We start from the raw sequence: 6,404 nt of genomic DNA, 5'->3' as shown, positions 1-6,404 counted from the left end.
TTGAAAGTGTTTTATTTTATGTAAATTGACATGAATTTAAATTTTTTTCCTTCTTTTTTGTTTCCTCATAACGTTTTGTACACTGCATAGAGTTTACTGTGTAACAAAATTAATTACAAGCAAACATTTTAAACATGTTTTATCTGGTCAATGAGTTTTAAGTATTCTGGTTCATATATTTTATTATAAATGATTTTGTAAAATAGATTTTTCACGTTTGTTGTTACATTTTGTGTTTTTCTTTAATATATTTTATGATAAAATACTCACGTTTTAAATAACTTCCAAATTTTTGCACAGGTTTTTCTATGAATTATTTAAGAATTATTTACTACGTGCTACGTATTTAAAATAATATTGAAATAATTAATTACACATTTTTGTTCAAGTTTTTTGTATTGTTTTTGTTTTTTTTTTGGGGGGGGGGGGTGGAGGAAAATTATTTTAAGTTATCAAATTCTTTTGAGTTCCTTTATTCAAACATCAGCCCCTGACGTGTCATTTTGTAGATATGAAGCCTGGAAAGAGAGAATAATCCTCTATTTTCCGCACAATAAAGAATGTATAGCTGAGTTTGGAATGTGTGTCTCAGCCGTGCAAGTGAATAAACTTTTCAACGTCTAAAAATGATTCACAGTCAACGGAAGCTCGTCTTTAAGCGGGGGGCGCCCGTCCTATTCTCGCCACATGGTTCTGATGGCACTTTAATGAGGACAATTTCCAAACCGGGACGTTCGGGAGGAGGACGCCTCCTGCTATCTAAACCTGGAAACGTTTTAGAGCCGAGTTTTGCATTATGATATGGAACAAGGAGCTGTGGGCACGTTTTCTGTAAATATCGACAGATATCGACAGCTGAGTGGGCTGCAAAAATCGTTTACGCGCACGAGGAACATGCTGATATTTCTGATTGACATAAAACTAACTTTTTATTGTGTCGTTCCATATGAAGCCTGTAAGTTTTAGGCTCTTCTAAAAAAAAATGATGATGTGAGGAATCAGCATTGACGCCACATTAGTGGCTGTCGCGCGTCCATATATCCGGCTATAAGCACCAACAGGCTCATGTGATCGGATGAAAGCACCGTATCTATTTATGGGCCATGAAAACATGCAGGTGGAGGCTTTAATTACATTTGAACATAAAAAGCCGTGTCCTCTTATGTATTTTCCTCTTTACGCACTGCGTCTGTAGCTCATATTCAGAACGCAGCGCTGAATCCAAAGAGCCGCTGAACGGCAGATGTTGATATTTTACACGCACGTGATAGGATTAAATTTATCGTGTGCCTGACGTGTGACGGCCCCGGTGCCACCTCGTTCTGCGTGTACGTCTCCCGGGTTTTGCTCCTCCTTTGCCAACAATGCGGTGCGCAACAGCGCACAAACCTCCAATATAAAAATGTACGTGTATGTGTGTGTGTGTGTGTGTGAGGGGGGGTGGGGGTGGGGGGGGGAGTGGGGGGTGGACGGACGCCCAAACCTCAGAAATGTCCATAGTTACGCAAAAAGGCCGCAGGGCAGAGGTCAGCGAGATGAAAGCTTGCAGTCACTTTCCAAAATTTAAAATGCAGTTTCTGTGAAGCACCAAAATCCCTTAAAATCGACTAAAATGGAAAAAGTGACCAACATTCCGCATTTAACATTTGCGTACTTGAATTCACTTCCATGTAAAATACAGCCACTTACAATATGTTGCCTGCAAGTATATTTACTCACAATGAAATATGATCCGATTGAAGATATCGAGTTTTAAACAAAGTAATAAAGATGTCCGTGAAAGGCTTTCAAAATTACTGAACTCTACTACAGCGCACAAGTCAGAAATGAAATGTGTCCAAAAAAACAAACAAACAAAAAAAAAAAAACAAGAAGAAGGAAAAAAACGCGTCATCTGTCAACACAGTCGAAAAGCGCAAAAACTACAGCGCGCACGTGTGTTTGCGAACATTTTACGCCCGGTTACTCATATTAATAATTAAAAAACACGCACGCAGCATTTTCACATGTAAATGTAAAAAGCGCACGCACACTTTCCTCTTTCTGGTCACTTCATGTCGGATTTGACACTAAATATGTGATTTTACACATTTTAAAATGTTGAGACAAACATCCCGCACGTTTTATACAAGGTTTGTACAAAAGTAGCTGAAATTGAAGTTAATCCAACAAAAACCAGCAACTGATTTTATTCTTTATAAACTGCAGCAAACTCAGTGAAAAGTTATCATCACTGTAAAATATATACAAAAAGAAACTAACTTTTGTGGCGCATCAACAGTGTTTAAATATAAAAGAAAATAAAAACACCTACCTACACAAGAACGGCTTCCTTAGCACGAATTTGCAACACATTTTAAAGAAACACGAGCGTTTTGTTGTACAAAAGACGAAAATAAATAAATAAATAAGTATCCCAAACCGACGCGCAATGGCTCCACTTCCTTACTGGGTGTATCCACGGAGGGGTTTTCCCGTCGGATCCCTTTGCGCACGAGGCTCTACGGCAGCAAATTTATGTGCGGATGACGCTTCCACTGTCGTCCACAGTGGAGGCTGAAGATCAAACAGAAAACAGGATGGAGCAACCCCACGAAACGCGCACTCCCGCTCTCTATCCCACTCTGTGTGAGGGGAGGCAGCTTTATTGCATTTTCTTTTCTTAATCAGGGGAGGGGGCAAAGGGACACCATCAAGCATGCTTGGGAGTTACACACCCACTTTACATCCCCACTAACGGAGCCCGCGAGGAGGCTACATCACACGCACCGACCTCTCACTATTATTGTTTGCATATTGTAGTGCCGAACCGGATTTGTGCACGGAAGGAGGAGGAGGAGAAGGAGAGGAGGGTGAGATGGGCCTGTCCCTCTTTATCCAACAGATGTGCGTAAAGCGCTTCCTCCGTAAATTTGATCAAACTCTTCTATGAGCTCCAGAAAACAGAAAGTTTTGGCCATTCATTCCACAGAGTAGCCTTTGGATTGGAAAGTGCATTCATTTTTGAGCCTGGAGCAACTTTTTCGCTTCAGTTGCTTTAGGATCAGTTTGTTTTCCAAAATGATGGACGCCAAAATTTACGCACACCTTTAAAACATTGCCATCATCTTTTGTTTTTCAAACACACAGACAGAGGAGCTGAAATGTGCAACCGTAAGAAAACGTAACTGCTCCGCGGCATTTCTACACGATCTCCGTGGCGTTTTAAGTCCGAACGGTGCCGAAAAGTTTGCGCGTAAAAGTGCGTTAAAGTGAATTTATTGCATGTTTTCGCTCAATGCAAAGCAGAGCGCCGTTTCCCCAAAGCTAGAGACAAAGAAAATCATTATCAGAGAGTAGCAAACAAAACACAAACTTAAGCTTCGATGCCGAACGTCGTTTTACTGAAGAAGGTGTAAATGCGTAAAAGAGGTGACTCGCTGCAAATGCAGTGCAGCTTGGAAAAATAATGGCAAAACTGTCGCCTCGGTTAGAATCTTCGCCAATGCTTCCAAAACGGGACCTCAGCCTTGCCAGGCTTACCCCCTCCCCCAAAGCCCCCAGCGGCTGCCCCATAGGTCACCGCTTCAGGAGCACCACGTGACCACATTAACCCCTGCACCGCCGCGTCCGGCGCAGAAGCGTGGGGGGCTGGTGCAGGGAAAAGAGAGAGGCGCTCCAAAATGGGGGGCAGTAGAGACCTCCAGGGCCCTCGAGGGCGGATCCATGGGGTCTCCCGCAAAATGAGGAACAGGTTGCTTTCAATTTAATTTAATTCACTGGAAATGTTCCCTAGTACAGCTCATATCAGAATGACGACTCTAATTAGTGTGCAAGGTTTAAAACCCTACTTGTTGTTAAACGTTCTCATCCTGCTTTCAAACGCAATCAGAAAAACTCATTTTATTTTTAAATGAAGCCTCTTTAAATTATATAATAAAGTCAGGAGAGGCGGAATGAAAAGATGAAGCTTTGAATCAGTCACCAAACAGAAAACCGCTAAACATTTGCACCTTTTTACACATTTTAACGAACCACACACATTTTAAGCCTACAAGAGATTAGCTTGTCAAACAAATCCGCATCAACCCTTTCCAGATGTCTGTTTATTTACAATTCATCTTCCTGATTTGAGTTTCCAACCAAACAACACATAAAGATTAGTGCTGTTAACAGCCATGTAACAACAAAAACATCTGAGGCAGGGCCGTAGACTGTTGTTTTTTTTTGGGGGGGGGGGGGGGGGCAGCAACTATCCGCTAGATGTCATTATCATTAAAATTACAGAAATAGTTGCTTCAATTCATCTGTGGCATTTGAAGATGGTGAATCCCTTTCTGCAGCAACTCTGTCATTTAGTGATTCAAATGTTTGAAAACAGTGAATCATTTTCTGAAACAGCTGCTTTATTTAGTGTTTAGGGTGTTTCAAAAAATGTGAACTATTTTCTGAATAAAGTATTTTATTCAGGCAGAGCAGTGGCTTCATGGTTAGCACTGTTGCCTCACAGCAAGAAGGTCATGGGTTCAATTCCCACATGTGGCCTTTCTGTGTGGAGTTTGCATGTTCTCCCCGTATTTGCGAGAGTTGTCTCCGGGTTCTCCGGCTTCCTCCCCCATCCAAAGACATGCAGGTTGGGTGGATCGGAAACTTTAAATTGTCCATAGCTGTGCGTGCGGGTGTGAATGTGTTTATTTGTCTATGCGGCACTGGTGTCATGTCCAGGGTGCACCCCGCCTCACACCCTATGACTGTTGGGATAGGCCCAACCCCATGACCCTTAATTGGAGTAAGTGGATGAAGATGAGCGATTTAGTACATAACGTTTTTTGAAACAGTCAATTACTTTCTGAAGTAAATCATTTTTATTGTTTTTAGTGTTTTTTTTTTTTTTTTTTCTTAAATCACTTAAAACATTTGTTTGCTTTAGTTTCAAATGGCTCAAAATAATTATTTTAAAAGCAACTTTTTTCTTTTTTTTTTTGCTATTTCAAAACTATTTTCTCAAGCATTTTGACACATGAATGCATTTCTGAAGCAGTTATTTTTATTTTGAGCATTTCAAAGTTATAGTATTATTTGGTAACTTTCAGAATGATAAAGTAATCATTTTTTGTAGAAAAAATACATAGTAAACTCAGAAACAGCAAATTAGTGTTTGAATAACTGCTGAATTTTCTGTCTTGAGCATTTTGTCAACTGAATCATTTCATGATTCAATTGGTTCATATAGTTGGAAGTGTTTCAAAATAATGAGAGTAACAGAAACAATTATTTTATTTAGATTTTTCTTTTCTTTCTTTTTTTTTAAAGCAAAACAGTTAATAATTGCCTGAAGCAATTGTTTGCATTACTGTTTCAGGTATTTCAAGAGTGGCTTGTGAAGCAATTGGTTCATTTGTTTCTATGTTTCAAAAAGACTACAGATGCAATGTTTTGTGGGGTTTAAATACAAAATCTATTTTTAACTTCAATTAGCTTTGACCTTTCATTAGTTTTTGATGCGGAAACATTAAAGTATGCTGAAAAAACAACTGCAAATTTCACTGGGTGTGCCGCTCAGTGGGTGTGTCTCACAGTCCGAGCCAGGCTGTGTTTAGCTGAGAGAGAGAAAACAAACAACCACAACAACAATCTTAGCAATGAAAGCAATTCTTTGTGTTCTTGAGGAAATTTCAGAATTATCAGGCAACAGGTTTGTGTATAATATTATAATACATGCCGAATACTTCAAAATACTCTCGATGTTAGTAGCTAACATTATAATATCGAGGTTCATCATAGTCACACTCCCCGATTCTCGAAGGCAGTCATTCCCAAAATGAAGACCTCCACGGCCCACTTTTAAATCAGAAAACCTTCCTCAGCCCAGCCAATCCTTTAATCAGTTTCCCAATTAAAGGGGAAATTGGGAATATCTTGTGTCAGGTGCACCTGACACAAGATATCTGAAAAATAAATGAAGAATAACACACTTTAAATACCTGGTATTATTTTATTCTGATTACATTTGGGTGTTTTAAAACATTTTACAAAATTAAACATCATAGATGTTTTAATTTATAAATTAACAATCTCTGACAGCCACCTGCAGTACCTTCATGGCTCCTCAGGGGGCCACGGCCCACACTTCAGGAATCACTGCTTTAATGTTTTTAAAGGCATAAACAAGGTGCCAAACTATGACCTTCCAGAATGCATAACTGTGAATTGTGAGAATGAAGCTCAAAGTTGTTGTTCAACCTGGAAGCTGTAGCCAAATGTTGCAAAATGTTGTGTGACTGAACATGACCCCGGTGTCAAGACGTTGTCTTCCTTGACATATGTCACATTTCAACCATAAATATTGCCTACAGCAGGGATTTTTCTAGATGTAATGACTGAAATGTGAAACTTTTATTTTGATGAACACGAAACACGAAACC

General features: G+C 39.6%; 1 protein-coding gene across 1 annotated transcript in view; it reads right to left on the bottom strand.

Moving 5' to 3' along the window:
* bahcc1b (BAH domain and coiled-coil containing 1b) overlaps positions 1 to 2,333 on the bottom strand; it is a 107,343-nt gene extending 105,010 nt beyond the window's left edge. The window contains exon 1 of the mRNA XM_034194572.1: positions 2,315 to 2,333. The gene's annotated coding sequence lies outside the window, so the exon portion shown is untranslated. The remainder of the gene's footprint in view (positions 1 to 2,314) is intronic.
* Between the last annotated feature and the right edge of the window lie 4,071 nt (positions 2,334 to 6,404).

This window comes from Thalassophryne amazonica, chromosome 18, assembly GCF_902500255.1.
Source record: "Thalassophryne amazonica chromosome 18, fThaAma1.1, whole genome shotgun sequence".
In the NCBI taxonomy this organism is placed as follows: domain Eukaryota; kingdom Metazoa; phylum Chordata; class Actinopteri; order Batrachoidiformes; family Batrachoididae; genus Thalassophryne; species Thalassophryne amazonica.
This window is presented reverse-complemented; position numbering and strand designations above follow the sequence as displayed.